Genomic DNA, 23,523 nt, shown 5'->3' on the forward strand with positions numbered 1-23,523 from the left:
ATTTCAAGTATGTTCGCATGGTAATGTCGAACCTACCAAGTAGAAACCTGATGCAGTGAATAGACGGCGGCCTAGTACAAATAGAAAAACCATTCTTCTCAAAAAAGAAATTCTTAATCAACTTGAATTTTGAAACTATGAATGAGTGTAGCAGAGATGTTATAGTGCCAATTTGTTTTCTATTATTATCGAACTTTACCAATAGTAAATCGAAACTATGATACACAGTGAATTTACGAAAAACTCCTTAAAAAAGGATCTGGATGTAATTTAGAATTTTTATTTAGCAAATAGATTCTACCGGCGTAGTTAACATGTTAATGAAAGATGTCGTAGTTCATTGGAGCGATGTAAGTCCTTCGGACAAGGCAGCAAGGAGAAACTTTGGACTTAAAATTTGTTTGGAATGCAGCACATGACATTTTACATGTCGAAAGCCTTCTCGGAATCGATAAGAAAACAGATGAAATGAAAACCTAAATTTGCATACTGCTCCACAATGATAAACAGTGTTTATTTCGTCAGTGCAGAAGGATCCAGGGTGACTCAACATTGCGAGGTGTTCCTTGATGCTTGCACTTATTTTAATTTTAATGGTCGTCCCCTTCCTCCACTCGTTGAGAATGATCTCGGATTGACAGCATCCTAAAGTAACGACAACAATCGCTCACTACATGACCTTCACTCGTCAAAATTTAAGAACATAATGAAGTTGCTAATTAAGTGGGATGGTGTGATTGGCAAGCAGAAGGGTGAAAGATCTCCAGCCCTGCGCAGAATTAGCTGGCGCAACACGCAGGCCAGCAACTAACAAATGATGATGCCTTTCGAGCCTAATGTCAGCGCCCTTTTTGTTACGCATATCCAGAAGACAACTCCTAAATCTTTTGGTGATTGCGATGTAGTCGATCTGATCTGATCTCATTCTGAAATCTCGCAGCCACTATCCTATCCGAAATCCCATCCCATTTGGTTGACTTTCGCGAAAAATAGGGAATATTTTGAGTAAATTCACGAACTGAAAGAAAGTCTCTATCTCCGGGGGGATAAGATGCATTATCTTGACAGTTTTTCCCCGGGTAGAGTAGGTAAATGCATTTTGTATAGTGTTGCCACGGTACGCCGTTGAACTAACAACCAAACAAATTATTGTCACACTACTTTGAGGTAGTTTTCCTGCTCCTGCCTTCACGTCTGCGGGTCTTTCCACCAGCGGCAATGGTTAGGAGGAGAGAAATGTTAGTTCAAATAAGCGCCTGTATCGGTCGACCTCTATGTCCTATGCAATAAGAAGGACCTGAACGTAATGCGCAACACATCTCCATTTGCACGCGCAGCCAGCATCTCTCTGACAATGTTGTGTGAGGAGAACTCCCATGTGTTTGAAGAAAGTTGTTGACGAATTACATCCCACGTTCCATAAAAAAAAAAGGTTCGATAGGCGTCCTCCAAAACCCTATTGCAAAACACAGGTAGAGATCATATCTTCCCAATCATACACAGGTAAGACTGAAAGCTTCCGCGCCCACATAAAAGCTGGGTAGGGAAATAGTTAGTCTCACCATCACACCACGTTATGTAAATATTGGATATTATAGTGTCCGGATAGCTGAGTGGTTAGAGCACAAGGCTGTCGTACGGAAGGTCGCGGTTCAAATCTCACTGGTAGCAGTGGGATTTGTATCGTGATTTGACGTCAAATACCAGTCAACTCAGCTGTGAATGAGTACCTGAGTCAAATCAGAGTAATAATCTCGGGCGAGCGCAATGCTGACCACATTGCCTCCTACAGAGCACTACTGTAGTGTACCGTTACGGTCTTGCATGAAATGCTCTAACACACTTTAAGGCCCTGATACAATATGGATTGTTGCGCCAACAATTATTATATTATTATATTTCCACCAAATATAGTCATGTGGAGTATCGAATGAAAGGTCTCGACTATTACTTTCCGAAGCTGGAATTTTGTCATCTGATGCGAATGAGTGGAGTACGGGGGCTGCAAAGAGGTTATTTCTTTCACCTACCCATTCCCAAAAGCTGGTGGTTACCGCTGGGAGCTCTTTCTTCACGAAAAGCTGCAGACGGAGAAGGATGACGGCGAGTCTTCTGCTTAGGCAAAAGGAACAAATTGTACCAACTGGTCCTTCAAGTTGGAGTTGGATAGGGCTGACAACCATACACGGAAAACAACTTGTTATGAAACCACAACAAGTGCCTCGGATGGGATGGATAACACAATGACAAACCCGGCAACGGTAATGGAATAACGATTTGCGCATTTTCTCATGGAACGTACGCTCCCTGTACAGAGATGGAGCTGCCAAGTAGCTAGCCGACACCCTGTCCCAATATAGGGCTGATATTACAGCGTTACAGTAGATGCATTGGACAGGGACCGGTTTCCTGGAGAAGAGGCGCTACACCATATATTATAGCGGCCATCCAGAAAAACCATGCGCGGGGTAGGTTTCCTAGTCAGCCAAAAAATGAAACCTGCTGTTATCGGCTTTGAAAATATAAGCGAAAACCTATACACTCTGCGCTTGCGAGGCAAGTTTAGAAATATAAGCCTCATTAACATACGATGCAGTAGAACGAACCCTCGAAGCCTGTCGCAGATATGATATCAAAATCATATTTGGAGATTTTAACAGCCAAGTAGGGACGGAGCCCTTATTCGGGCGATACGTCGTCCCCCATAGCTTCCATAGGGTTACCTATGATAACGGACTGCGGATTATTCAGTTAGCGGTATCCCACGAAATGGTTGTTGGAAGTACCTGTTTTGCGCGGAAAGCGGTCAATAAACATACGTGGGCCTCTCCAGATGGAACCACTTTCAACTAAATTGACCTTGTGTTGGTTGGACGCCGCCACCTCTTAGCCTTGATGAATGTCAGAACATATAGGGGGGCCAATATAGACTCGGATCATTATCTCGTTGGCATGGTACTCCGACCTCGAATAGAAACACCGCCCAGAATCTCCTCTGAAAATCAGGTGAGAGTTAACATTGAAGCCATCCATAGCACAGCCCTCTGCAACACCTATAAGAGGGAAATGGATGCCGCAATAACCGCAGTCAACAGAGAGTGGAGATGAAGCATCAACAAATGATCTTCACAATCACCTGAAGAACGTTATCATAAATGCAGCCGCAAACATACTTGGCCCCAGCCGCGAAAAGAGTCGGAACGGCTGGTTTGACGATGAATGTAAGCTAGCAATGGAACGGAAGAATGCTGTATACGGAGTAATGTTGCATTCTCAAAGGACGCGGTCACGCGTGGAGATTTATCACGAACTCCATCGAGCGGAGAAGCAACTTCACAGACGGAAATGGAAGCCTGGCAGAACCAACAAGTCTGTGAACTCGAAAAGTACAGGGAGCAACCGCACCAGGCGCGCAAGTTTCACCAAAAAGTCAGCAGGATGAAGCCTTATATACCTCGATGCTCATCCTGCCGAGACAAAGAAGGAAATTTGATTTCCGACAGAATGGGCATATTGGAGCGATGGGTTGAGTACTTTGATAAACTACTGAACAGCCAGAACACCGACGAAATGGAGGTCCCGCCAAAGGAAGACGATGGACAAATACTGCGACCACCAAGTATAGAAGAAACAGTCTATCCAATTCATCAGCTTAGAAATCATAAGTTGCCAGGAGTCGATGGAATTACACCCGAATTGATCATGCAGACGCTTTTGCGAAGAGACTGACTCTCTTGAGACAACCTCAAAGCTGAAGCGGATTCTGGTTAAAGAACGTGGCCAGAAACTGGGTTATTTACGTTTACAGAACGGGAAGTGCATAGAAAGCGATGAAGAAACGGCAAACCATTTGCTTGAAGTGCACTTCTCAGGCAGCATCCAAAATCTAATCTCGGGGCCAACAGGTGCGTATAGCCCACACTGGAGCGAATAAAATGAGCATTTAACTCATTCGATAGATTTAAGTCTGCAGGTCTGGATGGGATCATTCCTGCGCTAGTAATAAAGGGAATGGATCTCCTGGGTCTACATATTCGGAATATATATCACACATACCTAGCACACGCTTATATTCCAATTAAATGGCGTGATGTCAAGGTGTTATTCATTCCCAAACCAGGGAAACCCACCTACACAGATGCAAAAAGCTTCGGATCGATTAGTCTAACGTCCTTTCTACTAAAAGGACTAGAAAGACTAGTGGATCGGTTCATAAGGGACACACACAGTCCTAAGTGGCCACTTTACCATAGGCAACACGCCTAGCAGAAAGGCAAATCCACGGAGACAACGCTCCGTGAACTTACGGCAAAAATCGAAAAGGCGATGTTTGAAAAAGAATACGCCCTAGGCGCATTCATGGACATCGAAGGTGCCTTCAATTATGCCTCATTTGGGGCAATTTGTGTTGCGGCAAGACAGCATGGAATTGAACCGCTCGTAATTAGTTCAAATGTAAGAGTGGAGAAAAATCCACATATCGGTCGGCCAGAAGTCTATTGAAGAAGGATGTGTTAGGGGCTGCCCACAGGGAAGGGTTCTCTTTCCACTGGCTCTTGGTAATTGATACCCTGCTGTGGCTCCTGAAGGACGGAAAAATCTACGCGCAAGCATTTGCGGACGACCTAGCCGTAATAATTACCGGCAAATTTGCGGACACAGTATGTGACCGCTTGAATGCAACTCTGCATGAAATCCACAGTTGAACGCTAGGAATACTGGACTAGTTATGTTCACTAAGAACGTCAGGTGGGGCAGCTATACGCTACCCACCTTAGTACCTAGGAATACATTTCGACTCCAAGTTAACGTGGAAGCATCATATCCAGGAACAATATCAGAAATCCTGCAGGTTGCTCTGGTGCTTTAGGGATGCGATGGGTAAGACCTGGGGACTTTCACCAAAACGGATATGCAGGATGTATACATCCATAATAAAACCCATTTTGATGTATGCATGCATCGTCTGGTGGCCAAGACTGAATGAATGAATGAAGCAGGAAGCTAACGCAGATTCAGAGGTTTGGTTGCCTAAATATTACTGGACCAATGAGTACTACGCCGACTGCGACACTTGAAGCTATCCTAAATTTACACCACATTCACTTTGAGGTGAAACGGAAAGCAACCAATGACGCATATGGGCTCGCCACCATTGGGGCGTGGAAACGCGACCAACCATACGGTCATGCGTCTATCTGGTAATTCCTTCTCAAACATCGGGTGTCCCTGATGCCGACCGATCATATGGTTTCCAGATTCGTCTTTAAAAAGACATACACTGTACAGACTTAATAATCTTCACAGAGGGGTCAGTCATAGCAGGTGGATCGGGGACAGGGGTGTTCTCGGAGAATCCGATTATAGAACCGGCCCGACCCCTCGGAAAAATGACGACCATATCCCAGGCGGAGACATATGCCCTTTCATTGGCAGCAGAAGAATGTCTGCGACAAAAATAGAAGGGTCGTACCATTCGAATCTGCTCCGACAGTCGGGTGGTATTATCAGCACTAAATAGCAACGACATAGCAGCCAGCTACAGCCAGTTGGTGTGGAGTTGTCAACAGGTGCCGCTGAAACTTACCCGACTGAATGAAATATTCCTGATGTGTGTGCCGGGACACTCTAACATCGCTGGTAATGAAGAGGCTGACAGACTGGCTCGCCGAAGGTCTGAATCCGCAATAGTGGGGCCAGAACCAGCTCTTGGAATCCGACTATCTACTGTCAAGTCAAGGGTGAAATTGCAAGGATTCACGCAGCTGAGTGAAGAAATTTGGACTTTTGCCTAGAGCGGCATTTTAAGGCCCTTAAGAAGTGGGACATGAAAACCCTAGTAGGGCTTTTACAGGATACTGCTCTTTAAACGGCCATATGGAAAAGATTGAGGTAGTGGTTTTGGCTATGTGCAACCAATGGGAAGAGGAGGAAAAGAGGGCCCTGCACTTTTTATGCAGCTGCCCGGCATCTTCAGATCTCAGACGAAGACACTTTCGCAAGGTTTTCTTCAATGAAGAATCTGCACACTCTCTGCTCTGGAGAATGTTCTCAGATTCGCTAAAGCCTGCGAACACCGTAGGCGGGAAGCCATTGAATAGGCGATTTACGGGGATAGTACAATGGGCCTAACAATGGTCTGAGTGCTCAGAGCTGTGGCTCCCCCCAGCAGACTAAATTAAACTAAAACACTCGAATTGGTTAAATATTGGGGCGACCAATTATACCAAGTGGTTCATCAACTTGTGGTCAAGGTATGGGACAGCGAATCAATACCTGACGGCTGGCAAAGAGGCATTATCTGTCCCATACACAAAAAGAGAGATATCGCACAGTGCAGCAATCATAGAGGTATCACGTTGCTGAGTACCATCTATAAGATGTTCTCCTCTATCTTGCTAGGCCCGATAGCCCCATATACTCAGAACATCATTGGCCCATACCAAAGAGGCTTCACTGCAGGCAAATCAGCAACAGATCAGATTTTCTCTCTGCGACAAGCGATGGAAATGCTGTTGAAATATGGGCATCAGTTGCACCATCTTTTCATCGACTTTAAAGCCGCCTATGATAGCATAGCCAGGGTAAAACTATACACGGCCATGAGAGAATTCGGTATCCCGACGAAATTAATAAGACTGACTAGGGTGACCCTGACCAATGTTCGAGGCCAGATAAAAGCAGCAGGATCACTCTCAAGACCATTCGACATCAACAACGGTCTACGACAAGGGGATGCCCTATCATGCGTCCTCTTTAACCTGGCCCTCGAGAAAGTGATCCATGATGCTGAGGTAAATACGAGGGGTACGATCCTCTTTAAGTCCACCCAACAACTGGCCTATGCTGACGATATCGACATCATGGGAAAAATGATCCGCGACGTACAAACTGCCTTCATCCAAGTCGAGCAGGCGGCGCGAGATCTTGGGCTGCACATCAATGAAGGAAAGACAAAATATATGGTGGCAGCGACAGCACCGAGAACCTCCAACAACATCAAACCGCACTGGTTAAACGGGAAGAATAAAGATAGGAGATTACAACGTTGAGACCGTTGATAATTTCTCCTATCTAGGTTCGAAAATCACAACCGATAGCAGCTACGACGATGAAATCCACGCACGGTTGTTGTCAGCCAACAGAGCCTATTTCAGCTTACAAAAACTATTTTACGCGAAACGTCTCACCATAGGGTCAAAGCTCTTACTGTACAAGACTATCTTGCCAGTCCTTATGTATTCCTCGAAGACTTGGGTTCTGAGCGCAAAAAAATGCGAACTCTTGGCCACGTTCGAGAGAAGAGTCCTCTGAGGAAGTTTCGGCTAGTGTAGGCTATCGTCCATCCTCATATGGGCGATAGCCTACAAAACGACGAAATCTGTGAGCGATACCATAACCGTCAGGTTGGAGATCAAATCCGACTCAATAGGTTATGGTGGGCGGGTCACTTAATCCGTGTGGATAAGGATGATCAGCCCGAAAAATCTATAAGGGCAATATCTATTGTAGAAAAAGGAGACGATCAGGCCCTAGACGCCAGACAGCTTTTAGGGATATCGAATTGGTGGGCTTGGCGCAAAACCGGGGTGTATGGAGTTCCTTTTTAAGGCAGAACTCGACCGGATACCGGTTGTTGCGCCGTTGATGATGGTGATTCTCAGAAGCTAAGCAACCGAAAACTCTGAAAAAATCACAAAGCAGTGACTATATGGTGTCTAGGCTTCGAATTACCCTCCGTACTGATATCTACTCAAATAAAGTTAGTAACAGTATTTTACTATAATTTCTAATAACGGACTGCGAACCCGACTTTAAGTTCCATCTATAATCATGAAATTTTGCAGTGGCGTAAGTTATAATATAAAGCATGATTCGATCCGGTTTGGTGGAAATCGCGCTATTACGAACAAGGTTATATCAGGTCGAATTTATCGTTTCTGTGCAAATTTATTCTTAAATACTAACAAAATTTCTTACAAGCTTAAATTACATTTGCACGAGCATGAAAAAAAATATTCACCCTTTTGCAAAGTCTAATCAGCAGTTTACAAGTTATTTCTGATATTACGCAGTTTCGAAACGACGCGACGTGACAAATTACTCACATATCATTAATTGGAAAATATTATGCTTAGATAAATTAATTATATTTGCATGCACCGCATGGGCTTATGAATATGATGTAAATTAACTCGTGCATAAACATCCTCTCTTCCGTTGAGCGTTAGGTGAACCGTTATTCTTGATCGACGGCAATCGAGAGGGCTGAGCCCAGGGTGGATTTATTGATTTTACGGTGTCATTGGATGTTCTTCGTTTGTGTCTCCAGTAAAGATAATTTACTAGGGCCAGGATACTGAAGAACCCAATGTGGCGGACAGTGATGTGGTGAACGTCCTTCGGTAATATTGCTTTCGATCCTAATTAGTACATCTAGTAAACTTGTTTGTACCTTTTGGTTGGCTTAAAGTAAGACTAAAAGTAAGAATTGCGAAGCTGCTGATGAGAATGTTTGCATCATGTCTTGCTCACACATTTCCCTGACTATCTTGTTTGTTTGTGTGACGTGCTGCATAGTCCGAATCCAAAATTCCGAAGATTGAGTTGGCAACAACATTCAAAGCTCCCCTGATTTCTCGGAAGGTCGCAATGGCTCGTTGTAAGCCGCTATGTCGGTTAAGATATGACTAAACTGGGGTATTTTAGTTGAGCAGGAGTGTGGTTGGGCACCTGCTCACAAACACTGTGGAGTTTTTTAATTCCCGTTTGTAAGTTTTCGCGGTTCTTCCAGTAGGATGTGAGGTTGTAATATATTACCAAATTCCAATCCTAAACCTTCCACAACAACAACCCTGACCGAAATTAGAAAGGTATGATCCGTGGTAGCTTGGCTAGAACCGGTAGGATTAAACTAGTCCATAGTAATAAGTTTATTAGGGAGCGTAAGCTGCTTCTGTTTTTTTGCGTACAAATGGAAGATAGTGTCTGTTTTTCTGGTGGTAATGAAGCTTCTTGCTGGAGCTCTTCTTTGTTTTCAGGTTCTACTGCTAATGGTGCTAGGTATGAATCGCTCTCTGCAGGACTCCTGGGGACGTTTTAATTTCAGCTACGCTTACGAAACCATCTCGACCGTTTATCCTATTTATTAGTCGTCCCAATTTCCACTGCAGTGCAGGGACATTCTCTTCCTTGATAGCCACTACCATCCCAGCTTTTACGTTGACCTAATTTTTGACGTTGCTGCAATTCCGACAAATATTCGGGTGATCATCTTTGCTTGGGCGCGGACATCTACTGGGTTTGTTATTGGTTCCCCGATTAGGATATGTTCTGGAGTCAAAGCCGTGAGATCCGTGGCATCAGATGGTATAGGCGTTAGTGGTCTTGAATTCAATATAGCTTCGATTTCGATTATTAAAGTTGCCATTTCGTCATATGTCAATTTTGCTGGTGAAATGCTTTCCCTTAATTTTGCCAGTTGGTTTTTCGCACCTACGTGGTTGGTTGCATTGTCAGAATACAAATTTCGGCAGTGTTTCCCCCGTACAATGACACGTTCAGCAAATTAATGAATGCTTCTGTTGTTAAGTTTGTTACCAGTTGTAGATGAGTCGCCTTTTTTGCAAATCAACAAAAAACAGCAAGGTACTCCTTTTTTGGACGGTTGCCTCGACTCTGCTGGCCCGGAAAAGTCGATCCCAATACTTGTAAATGGTCTGTAGCAAGTCTCTCATACGTTGCTTCATGGGTTTTGGTTTAACCCTCTCGTATCTCACACTATTTTGGACGATTGACCTGGTGGCCACCCTGCCCTTGATAGGCAAAAATCTTTGTCTCGCTATCGCCAGTCACGCTTGTGGTCCGGCATATAGATGGGTATGATGCAGGTCAGAAAGGATGATAGGGTGTCTTCGTATCATAAGTTAAGCTTGAAGCTTCCTAGGAGTCAAAAAAGGAAGCAGACTACTTAATGAACCACTGTTGTTTCTTTACTTCCTATACATCACTTGTTGCTTAGACTCTCGATATACATTCCACTGAGCTTGATTATCACCCATATGGCATCCTCTATTTGTGTTACAGCCGGACGTATATTCCTAACGAACCGTTGCACATATACCACTATGTGTAGCAATCAATAAAAGGAATTTTTGGTGATCGATTTGATTAATAAACGGAGTTGCGTCCATCACCATGACCGATACCATTTTCGTACGTTTTTTCTCTAAGTGGATATCCACGCTTTAATACCCTTTCGGCCAGCATTCTTCAGTTCCATGGAGTAATATAGGCCCCCAGATGGCGAAATTTTGGAATCTTTCGGGAATGACACCTCTTGATACCAAGTTAACTGATTTATTTTTTGAATGATCGTACCTCCATTGATTCGGTGAGGATGTTTGTTGTATAACAGCGATGTGATTAGCTACAAACATATAGAATGACGATGCTCCCACATTAATCCAGTTTGGAGTGATTTCAGAGTCTGTCCAGTAAAAGCAAGCCGATCAATGAGTTCAACCGCTAACCTTACTGGGCCCAATTCCAATCTTGGCAGGGTTACTCTTTTTAATGGTGTCATCTTCGATTTTGCATATAGAAGATGAACAGTGTGAACTCCATTTGAATGCCTCGCTGCACCGTACGCCTTTTTCGAAGCATCCGAAAAGATATGTCACTGTATACTTTTAGGTACCTTTCCTTTAAACATATGGCGAAGCATGCGAATTCTATTTAGCTTTTGTGCCTCCTTACGATATCTCAACATTCCGTCTGCTGTTCTAGAGGAATTTCTTCATCCCACTCCATTTTAAGATTCCAAAGCTTCTGAAGGAAGAGTAGTAGAAACAGTAACTGTAACTGGTGCCATCAACCCTAGCGAATCAAATAGATGGGCGACATCTGATACCGCTGACCTTTTCGTAATCTTCTCTGATTCTGCATAAGGGCATCTAATCTGGAACTCATCTGCCTCGTGTGTCCAAACTAATCCTAGTGTCTTTATATTCCGTCCTCTTCTTGTGTTACATATGTCCAGTTGGTCCCTGATCTTCAATAGGAATGTTTTTAAAGAGGTCCTCGTTGTTTGCACACCATTTGCGAAGTTTAAAACCGGCTGATAGTAGGATCGTGTATAGTTGCTATTGTTTCTCAATGGCTTCTGAGAGGGTGGTTGCACCTGACATGACATCAACTGAATCTCATTGATTCAGTAGGTTCATCTCGCCATAGTATTAGTTAAAATCTCTGCTCTCTGGTCTTTTTCCGACACCATAACTTGCCGATCCTGGATGTCAGCAGTAAAAACAAAACAGGGAAGTCGGAATTGTACGAGAATAGCGAATAATTCTGGTTGCATGGCTGGGCTAACGGCAAGTATCTCCTTTCAAACAGTATCCAGAGGAGGTTTTCGCGGAGGCGTTTAAAACCACTTTAAGCTTAGTAGCTGTGCTCTAATTTGAACATGCAATGATGTGGAAGAAAGTAATGAAGGCTTGGAATACTTTTTATATCTATTTCGGTCAAATGTTCTAGTTGTCTGTATTGGTCCATAAATTCACTGAATTCTGTTTTGTACTAGTGAAAGGTTTCTTGACAGCCGTATCTGCCTAGCTGCTAATAGTTCGTAGTAGAGGTCACCCCCGAGAAGCAGGTCAATGGGTCCTTTTTGGTCAAACTGAGAATAGGCTAGCTGAATGTCTCCGGATAGCCCCCAATTATTGATATCCAGGCTTTGTGCTGGTTGAGAGGATGCTATACGTGGCAATATATATTTTCCTTGTAAACGTGCTGAATCGTAATTGCAATGAATGGTAATTGCAATTATTATCTTGATTAATGCGGTAGCTAACAGGACAAGAGTTCCTTGATAATGCAATGGAATGGTTGGCATCTGCAGAATCTTCGACCTTCGCCGTACGTAAGATTTGCTTGGCTGGGTGGTGAATGGTGACGTCCGTATGTAATATCGTGTTAACGTGCCCGCACTTCAATGTCTTTCACGTAGGCAATTCAAACATAACCTAAACAGTTTAATTTTAGCTATCCGATCCCAGATGGATAATGGCCCATTACAGTTTTTACACTGTGCAGTTTGACCTTGTCCTCGAGTCCTTGTTGGATATTCGAACCGACTACCCAGCTTCTAAAAATTGGAAACGTCCTTCCAGGAAGACGAGAATTGCCTGATTGGCTGAGATTGGCTGCAGTTCACGTGGTGAAGCGAAGGTTTGCTCGTACCAAGAATGTCTTGCCTTTTCGAGCTTCTTTAATCTAATATGTAATATGATGGGATCCCACCCCCGACATTGATTTGAAAAGTCTTGCGTCCCGATAAACATTCCTTCGTGACATCATAAAGCTTTCTAAAGGCACTGGAGTATCCTGAAGTAATCGTAGGTTGCTGGGTTAATCTATACAATAGCGTGGATACCATCAGTCGTTGATTGCTTTAATGATTTTTCATCGTCTTCCATGCTACGTCATAATTTCCATCGGCGATGGAAAGCTAACGTATAAGTCGCTCTGCTTCACCCTTTAGATTGCTCTTCAGGTACCAGCATTCTCCAACTGAATTCGTGAATCATCTGACGAAATAAGTCGTGGAAGGATTGTCATTGTGCATAGTTGCCATCGAAAGTATTAATAGTCACATGCGGCAAATTGATGACTAGGGAAGCCCTTCTAGGGGAAGCAAAACCAGACTCTAGTTTTGCGCGGCATTCAACGAAAAAGAGTAAGTTGTCTTGAATTCGCTGTTCGATGTTGAGGAAATTCGCCGCATCGTATTCTAATGTCTTTGGTTCGTTGGAAAAATGTTGTATGTTATCATGGCCTTGACGCAACTCCTCTCAATATTTGGAGAGCGTCGCCGATTTCAACTCGTAATATGATTTGGACTGCGCCTGCTCAACTATGTCAATCCCGCTAATGATATGTTCTACATCTCGTATCTTCGATTCTTACTGCCGTATTAGCACGACGAAATTACTAGGAGGAGCGGGCTGATCATTATTTACTGCTTGGGTAGCCTCGGTATTTAACGTAATTGAAGTTGGTGTACCAAGTTAAGTATTCTGTCTCGACTTGTCTTTTAAGACCTGAAGTCGTAGGAATATGGCATTCTGTACTTGTTGCATTCACGTTGCATCGACGAGAACTATTGTTTTCCGAAGTACGGGTGCGCTGGAAAACGATTCCCTAGCGTCCATATCTCCTCAAGTTGATTTAACTACGACAATTTCGCTTCTCGATATTCTGTGTTGGGTTTGACTGCTGGAAAGATGGGTTGAATACCAGCCTCTCCGCGTCGTCCCATTAGTACCTAATACATAATGTATATGCATATTTTATGCCAGAATGTCCTCTTTTACGTGCGGCTGATATTCAAAGTCTTAGAATTTATACAGAAATGACAATTTTGACCTAAATTTGGTGCAAATCGATATAACCTATATATTCCTATTCTGAACATATGTCCAGGTAATGAGTTACGACCAGTCAAAATGCCTACAATACTTCTGCAAGTTTTCCTAGCTTTCGAGAAGGTAAGCCTTAGTAAAGAACTCCAGACATCCCTAGTTTGCCCCGAGATCCACCAATTTAATATTCTTAAAGCTGTCTGGCATCGTGACCTACGCCATCGCTCCATCTCAGGGTCTGCCTCATATTTTTTTCTATCATAGATATAGACTTTCCGGGCTGGATCAGCCTCATCCATACGGATTAAGTTACCCGCCCACTGTAACCTATTGAACCGGATTTTATCCACAACTGGACGGTCATGATATCGCTCATAGATTTCGTCATTGTTTAGGCTACGGAATCGTCCATCCTCATGTAGGGGGCCAAAAATTCTTCTCTCGAACGCGGCCAAGAGTTCACAATTCTTCTTGCTAAGAACCCAAGTTTCCGAGGAATACATGAGGACTGGCGAGATCATTGTCTTATACAGTAAGAGCTTTGACCCTGTGGTGAGACGTTTCGAGCGGAACAGTTTTTGTAAACTGAAATAGGCTCTGTTGGCTTACAACAACTGTGCACGGATTTCATCGTCGTAACTGTTATCGGTTGTGATTTTCGACCCTAGATAGGAGAGATTATCAACGGTCTCAAAGTTGTAGTCTCCTATCCTTATTATTATTATAGACTGTCCGGGCAGGATTATCCTCACCCATACAGATTAGGTGACCGGCCCACCACGTCCATCCTCGTGTAGGTGGTTAAAAATTCTTCTTCTTCTTCTTCTCTCGAATGCGGCCAAAAGATCGCAATTTTTCTTGCTAGGAACCCAAATCTTCGAGGAATACATAAGGACTGGCAAGATCATAGTCCTGTACAGTAAGAACTTTGACTGTATGGTGAGACGTTGCGAGCGAAATAGTTTTTAAGGTTTTGTTTGCAAAACAAAACCTTATTAAAATCGGTTTAATTTCTGTCTGTCTGTCCGTCTGTATGTATGCCTGTCTGTCGTACTTTTCACAGAAGAACCAATTGCCACGAAATTTGGTGAGAAGGTGGGAACTGTGGACGCTGTTTTATCAAAATCATACTATTACTAAGAAAGTTACAGTAGCTCAAATTTGACTTTACCGTGTAAATTTACTGCAACTAAATACCAATATCAAACTAAAGTGAGTATTCTGACATTCTAAATGCATATACATAACGGGCTACGTACAAATGGGATAGTTCTGTGCTCAAATATACTCACAGAAGAAGCAAAGACAACCTTTCATACCTGAAGTGCCGAGCTTCCGTTTCCTGACTTGTTGTAAGCTGAAATAGGGTCTGTTGGCTGCCAACAACCGTGTGTGGATTTCATAATCATAGCTGTTATCGATTGTGATTTTCGACCCTAGCTAGGAGAAATTTTCAACGGTCTCAAAGTTGTATATATTTATTGTTCTCGTTCGACCAGTGCGATTCGATTTGGTGTTTCTTTGGTTTTTGACGATGACATTGCCACTATGTACTTCGTCTTGCCTTGATTAATGTGCAGCCCAAGATATCACACCGCGTGGTTTGGTTGTTCTTCCCATAATGTCAATATCGTCAGCGTAGGCCAGTACCTGCCCTAAAAGAGAATCGTGCCTCATGCGTTAACATCTGCATCGTGGATCACTTTTCCAGGGCCAGGTTAAAGAGGACGCATTATAGGGCTTTCCCTTATCTTAGACCTTGATGTTGTTGATGTTGAATGGTGTCAAGAGTGATCCCGCTGCTTTTATCTGACCTTGCACATTAATCACAGTTAGCCTAGCCATTCTTATCAATTTGTTTGGGATACCGAATTCTCAAATGGTCGTGTACAGTTTTATCCTGGTCGATTACAAAATTTGTGCAATTGATGGCCATATTCCAGCCGTTTTTCCATTGTTTGCCGCAGAGAGACAATCTCACATGTAGCTGATTTGCCTGGAGTCAAGCCTCTTTGATATTGGACAATGATGTTGTAGAGGTATGGCCTAGCAAGGTAGAAGAGAATATCTTATAGATGGTACTTAGCCACATGATACCTCTATAATTGCTACACTGTGTTATATCCCCTTTTTATACATGGGACAGATAATGCCTCGTTGCCAGTCCTTAGGTACCACTTGATTGCCTCCATATTTCAGGTGTAATTCCATCGGCACCTGGGGACTTATGGTTTTTAAGCCGGTGGATTGAACGGACTGTTTCTTCTATACTTGATGGTGGCAGCATTTGTCCATCGTCCTCAGTTGACGGGATCTCCAACTCGCCGATATTTTGATTACTCAACTCATCGTTTCAGTATGCCCATTCTGTCGGAAATCAGATTTCCCTCTTTGTCTCGGCAAGATGAGCATGGAGGTGTATAAGGCTTCATCCTGGTGATTTGTTGGAAAAACTTGCGGACCTGATGCTGTTGCTCCCTCTACTTCTCGAGTTCACAAACCCTTTGGCTCTCCCAGGCTTTTTTTCCGTCTGTGAAGTCGCTTCTCCACTCGATGGAGTTCGTGATAGGCCACCGAATGTGCAACATTTTCCGGTATGCAGCATTCTTCCACTCCATTGCTAGCTTATATTCATCGTTGAATCAGCCGTACCGATTTTTCTTGCGGCTGGGGCCAAGTATGTTTGTGTCAATGATAACGCTCTTCATGTGGTTATGAATATTATTTGCTTATGCTTCATCTCCAGGATATCTCTTAGCTGCGGTTATTACGGCATCCATTTCTCCCTTATAGGTGTTGCAATCCGAGCAGTGCGAGAGTCGCGCGACATGTCCATGTTGACTTGCGGTAGCCGGGTTGACGGAGCCATGCGTCTGATTCCTCGCTGAAACCCCCCTTTGATTTCAGCTGTGGGTGGAGTGTTGTGGCGGAATGAACAACTTGCATGCTGGACACACACATAGTGTGAATCGTAGCAGCCATGACATCGAAATACAATTTTTGACAGCGAAAATTGTTTTTCGGTGTCAGTTGGAGTTCGAAACAAGGCAAGCCGAAGGGCAAAGGTGACTCCTCTTTTTAAGGTTTTGTGTAAAACAAAATCTTATTAAAATCGGTTTGCTGTCTGTCTTTTTTTTTTTTTTGAAGAAATAAGAAGACACTGGCTTGGACACGCCAGCGTGTGGGATTCTTACCCACTAAAGCCACCCCAAACTCCCCCCAAGCCCCGTAGAACCACCGTACGGTATTACATCACGGGGAGGAGTCAGCTCATTTTAGCTGTTCCCTTTCATCTCAGCGCGGCGTACGTAACCGCGCTTTTCTAGTCTCCTCTGCCTTTCGCAGTATGCTCTGGATAGATGCGATCATGGAGTTGGTCGCATCCCAGTCTTCCTGACACGCTGGCATTCTTCACACTAGATTTTCTGGTAGGATCACCTCTCCTAGAGTCTCCTCGGTGTGTCCACCGATCCTTTCCCGAGTGTTCCCAATGCTCTTGCCATCTATTTAGAGCACTCCCTTTCGGCGTTCTCCGTCTGCGATAAGGGAGAAATAGACTTCGCATTGTATATATTCGTCAATTCATCTGCCAAGATGTCATTGGGCATCATTCCAGAGATGATGAATGCTGCATCCTCTGAAACAGTCCTGAATGCCAAGCACACCCTTAGGGCTGTTCTTCTGTAGACTGAATTCAGTTTGTTAGCGTTAAATGTAGCTTGCAATGCCTTTCCTCAAACTGGAGCTACATAGAGCAGGATCGAACTCCCTAACCTAACTATAAGCAACCTGGAAGCATGCCGTGGCCCTCCCACGTTCAGTATCATCCTTGCCAGGGCCACAATTGCAGTGGATGCTTTGTCATAAGCATACTGCACGTGTTGCTTATAGCTAAGCTTCCCGTCTATCATCACTCCCAAGTATTTGATCGCAGACTTAGAAGTGATGATATGATTCCCAATTTGAATATGGGCAAAATTTCTTTTACGGTGCTTGGTCCTCCTCCATAAGTGTCAAAATAGAACTCTCTAGCCGACCTTTAACAGCGCTGATCGCTACGCATGAGTATAACTCAGCATCTTCGAGGTGCTTTGCGACCATAACCAGCCTTACACGCTTTGGCGATGCATTGGGCCACATGGACAGCTCTTTCTGTAGAGACGCCTGGTTTATTAGGTTGGTCTAGCCACACCTCTATGAAGGTCTGCTCATCCAGAACTTTAACAGACCAGCCTGACATCTTTCTCGCTTTCTGCCCGTCTTCTGCCCGATGACTCCACCCATAGCCCAAAGAAAATTGCCTGGTGATCGCTGTGGTTGTAGTCCTTGCTGACGCACCAGGACATACCACGTGCCAGTGCAAGGCTTACAAAGGCTTAAGGCTTACGTCTACGATTGATACAGATCCCTTTCCTGAAAAGTTTTTACATTACCTTCATTGGCCAGAAATATATCTAACTGTGCAAGAGCGTCTAATAGACTGCCTCCCATTTGCATTTGTCTCCCTGCTACCCCACTCAAGGGTTCAAGCATTGAACTCACCTTTGGACTACGACCCCTTTCGCCGAGAACAAGACTGTCAACCATTTCCTCGAATTCGGACATTGTCAGACTTATACCCCGTACACACATACCCCGTTTATTTTTGGCCACACAAAGCCGCTGGCTGTCTGGCTCCCAGTGCATTGTATGGCGTGCCCATATAGCCTCTCCACCAGTCGAATCTGTAACCCATATGCCACCGAGACGGTTTGTATAGGGTTCGCTAATGATGGCAATTTCCACCTCGGATTCATAGATGGTGGTCTGTCTATCTGTCCGTCACACGCATTTTTCTCAGAGAAGATGTTGGGTATCAAATGAAAGGGTCTCAATTAGTACTTTCCGAAGTTCCCGAAGTTTTGACATTTGTTGGAAAGGTGGGGAGTGCGGGGGGTCGAAAGTGATCATTTCTTTAACGGGCCCATTCTTAGAAGCTACTCGACCGAAAAATCTGAACAAAATCAAGAGGCTGCCACTATATGGTACCTAAGCTCCGAAATTCCATACCGATATCCTTTCAAATAAAGTTAATAATAGTATATTACTATAATTTTTTGTAATTAGCTGCAAAACCTGCATCAAGTTGATCCTATTACCACATAATGCTGTTTACTCCATCCAACATTTTCGTGCTTGGCAGAAACCGTAAATTATTTCCCTTCCATTACTGTCACCTATTCTCCCGAATGGTATACTTCCAAGAGGGTCTGTTCAGACTCAACTCTGGAATTCGTGAAAGTTTCATTCGATTTTGTAAGCGAGTTCAACCTGGCCGACTCAGGGCTAAGGGCTCCACACAGTCTGAAAGTCTCTTTTTCGCTTGCCAGTTCCACTCGTTTCAAACGTATTACCAGCCTCTTATATTCACGCTATGAGTTCGGAAGTTTAACCAGTCATCGTTTTGATTGCTTTTACAAGCAATTTTTTCAGTTCCCGGTACCTCCACTTTGTTTACAAGAAGTTCATTGGACTTTGTCCAATCCATTTTTTTGGATTCCGTCTTTGCATTACAATCTGTTCGCCTGCAATAGTCAGAATAAATTCTTAGTAGCGGTGATCTGACAGTGAGACTTCTAGCACTCACCAGTCTCTAATCAACTCTAACAGCTTTGAAGTGCAGATTCTTCTTCTTTTTCTTCAACCTTTGTCCCGTTCACAAGCCGGGTCGGCTCGTCGTGATCGGTTTCGCCATTTGGCTCTATCGAATGCTTTACTGAGGATAGTACAGAGTACGTTGCCTGAAACCCTCCTCCTTTACCTGGGCTTGGGACGAGCATACTATGTTAATAGCATGGCGGAGTTAACTTCGAAGTGCAGATTGTTAGCTCAATTACTTCATTTCTTTTTGGCCCTATGGACGAAGGAGCACCCTTCGGTCACGATCATCAAACCAGCTGAGGTGATAAAATTAAATAACTTCTCCCCCCAATAAATATGTTAACACTTCTCTTTTGACCTGGAAGTCTGTTTCTGACAGTATTTTGACTGTAAAATTATCCTGTGCAATGAATAAAGGGATTGAAAAGGTCAAACGACCATCCAGAGTGGCCGAAGATGACCTAGAGAGAAGAGCTAGCTATCTAAAGTTGGCGAGATTGACCGTGAAGGTCCGCCCGTAAATACTGGAGCTCCATCGGAGCGCTTGATCAGCACGTGCGTGCGCACCTCTGTACTACTCACACTCGGGAATGTGCGGGAGGAGGTCCTTTGAGCACTACAATCCCTCACGTGTCATCTTAAAAATAACCGCACAAACATAAAAATTCGCGTTAGCCTAACGAGTTAAACCAAAACGAGAGCTAAAATATGAAAAATTAAATTAAAAAACGACGATTCAACGGCGCGCGTGGAGCCGTAAATCTCCGGACTCGAGTGCCGCGATTGAGGAGAGGAGATCCACGAAGAATCATAGTCTCGATCCCTGTTTCTTTTGGCTCAGATGGTTATTGATGCGCGGTCCTGAGGTTCCCTCCCTTCCTTGACATCATCAGGCCATTACTCTGGAAGATGTCCTTATAATGCGGGAGTTTTCCGAGGCTACGGAGAAGGAGAGGCGAAGAGAGTCCTCATATAAAAAAAATGAATTATGCTTCATTACAGAGAGATATATTTTCATGCAAAAACGATAATTGGTGAATAACAAAATAGAATAAATCAGTAAAGTATCAAAGGAGAATGCAAGAGGAAGAAACAATAAAATAATACAATACCGTTTTGTAACTTGCAGTGACACAATCCCGACCATCATCAGGGAGCGTGTTCGACTTGAGGTCATCACGGAAACTGGTGAACGGCGGCATCAACAACCCCACACCGCACTACAAGCAACAGTTTCAGTCATCGCCGAAGCACTCTTCTTCACCGTCCAGGTGAGATTTCCGCTGAGGTTCGGGACGAATTCCAAAGAGCGTGTATAGCATTCTCGGAAATAGATCGTTTGCATAGACCAGGTATTCCCAAGCTCTATGCATCTCCAGCAACTCCAGGAATTGTATCTCAAATCAATGATGAGGTTGCATCTTGGTTGTTTGCTGATATGTCGCTGCTGCAACCACAATCACTTGTGTGTTCTGGTGTAGCTACGGCTGTCAGATTGCACGGTCAGAAGGTTCGCTTTCGCGTTATTGGTTTGAGTGACCGAAAAGATCCACCATGGAAATTTCATCTGGAACGTCGACGGGACTCACTAAGGCAGGTCATTGCTATGCTGACTCAACTCAGCTCTGGTAATGCCAGCAGACGGATGAAGAATAAAGTACAGAGGGTTTACAGAAACTATGCCATCCCCAGTGAGATACCCGTAGTTGAAATTCTGGACACACTAAAGCAGAAACTTTCTGTCATATGCAGTCGGTTACGACGGTATAGCGAAAGTCACTCCAGACGTGTCCAGAATGCAACATACGCGAGCAGCCAGCAGAATTTTTTCAGATCACTCAACGAATCCCAACAGTGCAGTTTTCGTTTGCGGGAGCAAAAAAGTATTGGGGTGGACTTTGGGGGTTACCCGCCCAGCATGCTGAATGGATCACCGCCGAAGGCACCCGCCATGCCAATACGCCTGGCATGAATTTTGCGAATGTTACCGAAGAGGAAGTTCGACGAGCCATCAACAGCTCGAAAAACTGAAGAGGCCCAGGTCTGGATCGGGTGCAGATTTTCTCGTATAAGGGAGTCCCCCTTTGGTTTCATATGGCACTGAACCCCATGGCTCCTGAATGAAGCTAGAGGCCATGGTTTTGCAATAAAGTATGACCTACGCGCTAAGTGCGAACTGACACACTTGATGTACTTAGATGACATCAAGCTGCATGCTGGTACTAACGACCATCGACCAGCAGACTTCTAGTCTGTTGCGAATAGTAGACATGTTTAGATGGCGAGAATACTTCGAACAAATTTCAACTAAGAATTTGCTAATCCTCCACTTCCACAAACATTGCCGACATTTGGACCGGTTCCACCTGTCAGCGGAACTGAAGTCGAGGAGGCAATAATACGAATGAAATCGGGAAAAGCCACAGGACCTGACGACATTGCATCTGAGCTCTGGAAAACGAAAAGCTAGGACACTGTGACTCAGTGAATTCTTTAATCGGGTTATTCAGGAAGGAAGAGCACCATCTGACTGGTAAGAAAGTACTACTGTTCCAATATGGAAAAAGAAAGGTAGTCCAGCAGAATGTTCAAATTACCGTCCGATCCCATTACATACCATGAAGATTTTTGAAGGCAAATCAAGCCGGATTTGTCAACAACTGCGCAACTACTGGCGCAATACACGCTTCGCGGTTACTCATGAAGAAACACCGTGAAAAGTATCGCCCTCTTTACATTGCATTTCTGGTTCTAGAGACAGCGTTTGACCGTGTGCCACACGAACTCATCTGCTTTACGACAACACTTAGTGTCGGAAGAACTCGTGCATTGGGTTCAATTGTTCTACCACGATCCGAAAGTAAAGTTGGAAGTATGGCGGGTGTATCAAAACCGCTTCGAGTCTCTGTTGGTGTTCATCTTTGTTCTAGTTATGGATGCCGTCACACGGGATATCCAACGTCCAGCGCCCTACACACTACTTTATGTAGATGATGATGATGTTTTCCTAGTATCTGAGAGCAAAAATGATCTCGTGTAACTTGTCCAAAAATGGAGTGACGTGTCATGCAACACGAATTGAACAGATTGAATCTAAATAAAACTCAATTTTTGACGACCGATCGCCGTGAAACCGATACAATTAGTGTCAGCGGCAGTGATCTGCCCAGAACTGAGTGATTTAAATACCTCGGGTGAATGCTATCAACCAATGGAGAACTGCTTTATGAAATTTCTTCACGCATTAACGCAACCTGAATGAAGTGGCGTTGCACAACTGGTGTTCTTTGTCATCGACGTATCAACGAACGTCTCAAATCTAAAATTTACCCCAATGTCGTCCGTCCTGTCGCTCTCTATGGTTCTGAGTGTTGGCCGACTATAAGAGACAATGAACGACGTCTTGCGGTAATGGAGAGGAAGATGTTACGTTGGACTAGTGAAGTGACACGTTTTGATCACATCCGAAATGAGGATATCCGCGATCGTTATGGGGTTGCATCGATCGTGGAAAAGTTGCGAGAGAATCCACTTGCAAAGATTGGTCTGAACATCGAAGTAGATGGTAAATGACCAAAAGGCAGGCCGAAACAACAGTAGCTTAATACGATGGGTGGGGATTTAAAAGCCTCAAGATTGAACCCAGATCAGTCATTCGATAGAGCCAAATGGCGAAACCGATCACGACGAGCCGACCCCGCTTGTGAACGGGACAAAGGCTGAAGAAAAAGAAGAAGTGTCAAATCCAAGCCATCCGCAAAGATCATCATAGCATTGGTGACCTCCACATCGAAGCTATGACCGATATAGACTTCTACAAGTACCTAGGAATTATGCAAGGCATCCATGCTCGAGTTGGTGATCTGAAGGATACTCTGCTGTCCGAATACGTGCGACGTGTAAAGCTGGTGCCGAAATCGCATCTCTTGGGGAAGAATAAAATAAGCGCATTGAATGTATTCCCTATCCCTTCACTGGCTTATGCATTCGGAATATTGCCGTGGACAAAGACCGATCTGGAAAATGTCCAGCGGCGGATACGGATAACTATGTCCAAATTCCGAATACATCATCCAAAGTCTGCCGTGGAGCTAATGAACCTGCCTCGGGACAACGAAGGTAAGGGCGTGGTTGACGTGGCGGCACAACATCTTCGCCAAGTCGACTCGTTGCGCGCTTATTTTTACAGCAAAGAGCAGGGAGTCCCTTGCATGCGGCTGCCTGTAAGGTAGACTGTGGACTGACTCCACTTAACTTGAAAGATCGAGAGCGGATCGATGAATGGAAGTCGAAGGCAATGCACGGTAACCACGTGAGTTGTCTTTGGCAGCCATTTGTCGATTTGCATTTGTCGAACATATGGCTGTGTACTGGGGAGTTCTTTGCTAAAACGGAGGGGTTCATGTGTGCCATTCAGGAGGGCGTAGTCGCCAGCCGAGCTTATAAAAAGCTCACCATA

General features: G+C 44.2%; 1 protein-coding gene across 3 annotated transcripts in view; it reads left to right on the forward strand.

Moving 5' to 3' along the window:
* LOC119647432 overlaps positions 1–23,523 on the forward strand; it is a 281,759-nt gene that overhangs the window by 81,615 nt on the left and 176,621 nt on the right. The gene's annotated exons all lie outside the window — the stretch shown is intronic.

This window comes from Hermetia illucens, chromosome 2, assembly GCF_905115235.1.
Source record: "Hermetia illucens chromosome 2, iHerIll2.2.curated.20191125, whole genome shotgun sequence".
Classification (NCBI taxonomy): Eukaryota; Metazoa; Arthropoda; class Insecta; order Diptera; family Stratiomyidae; genus Hermetia; species Hermetia illucens.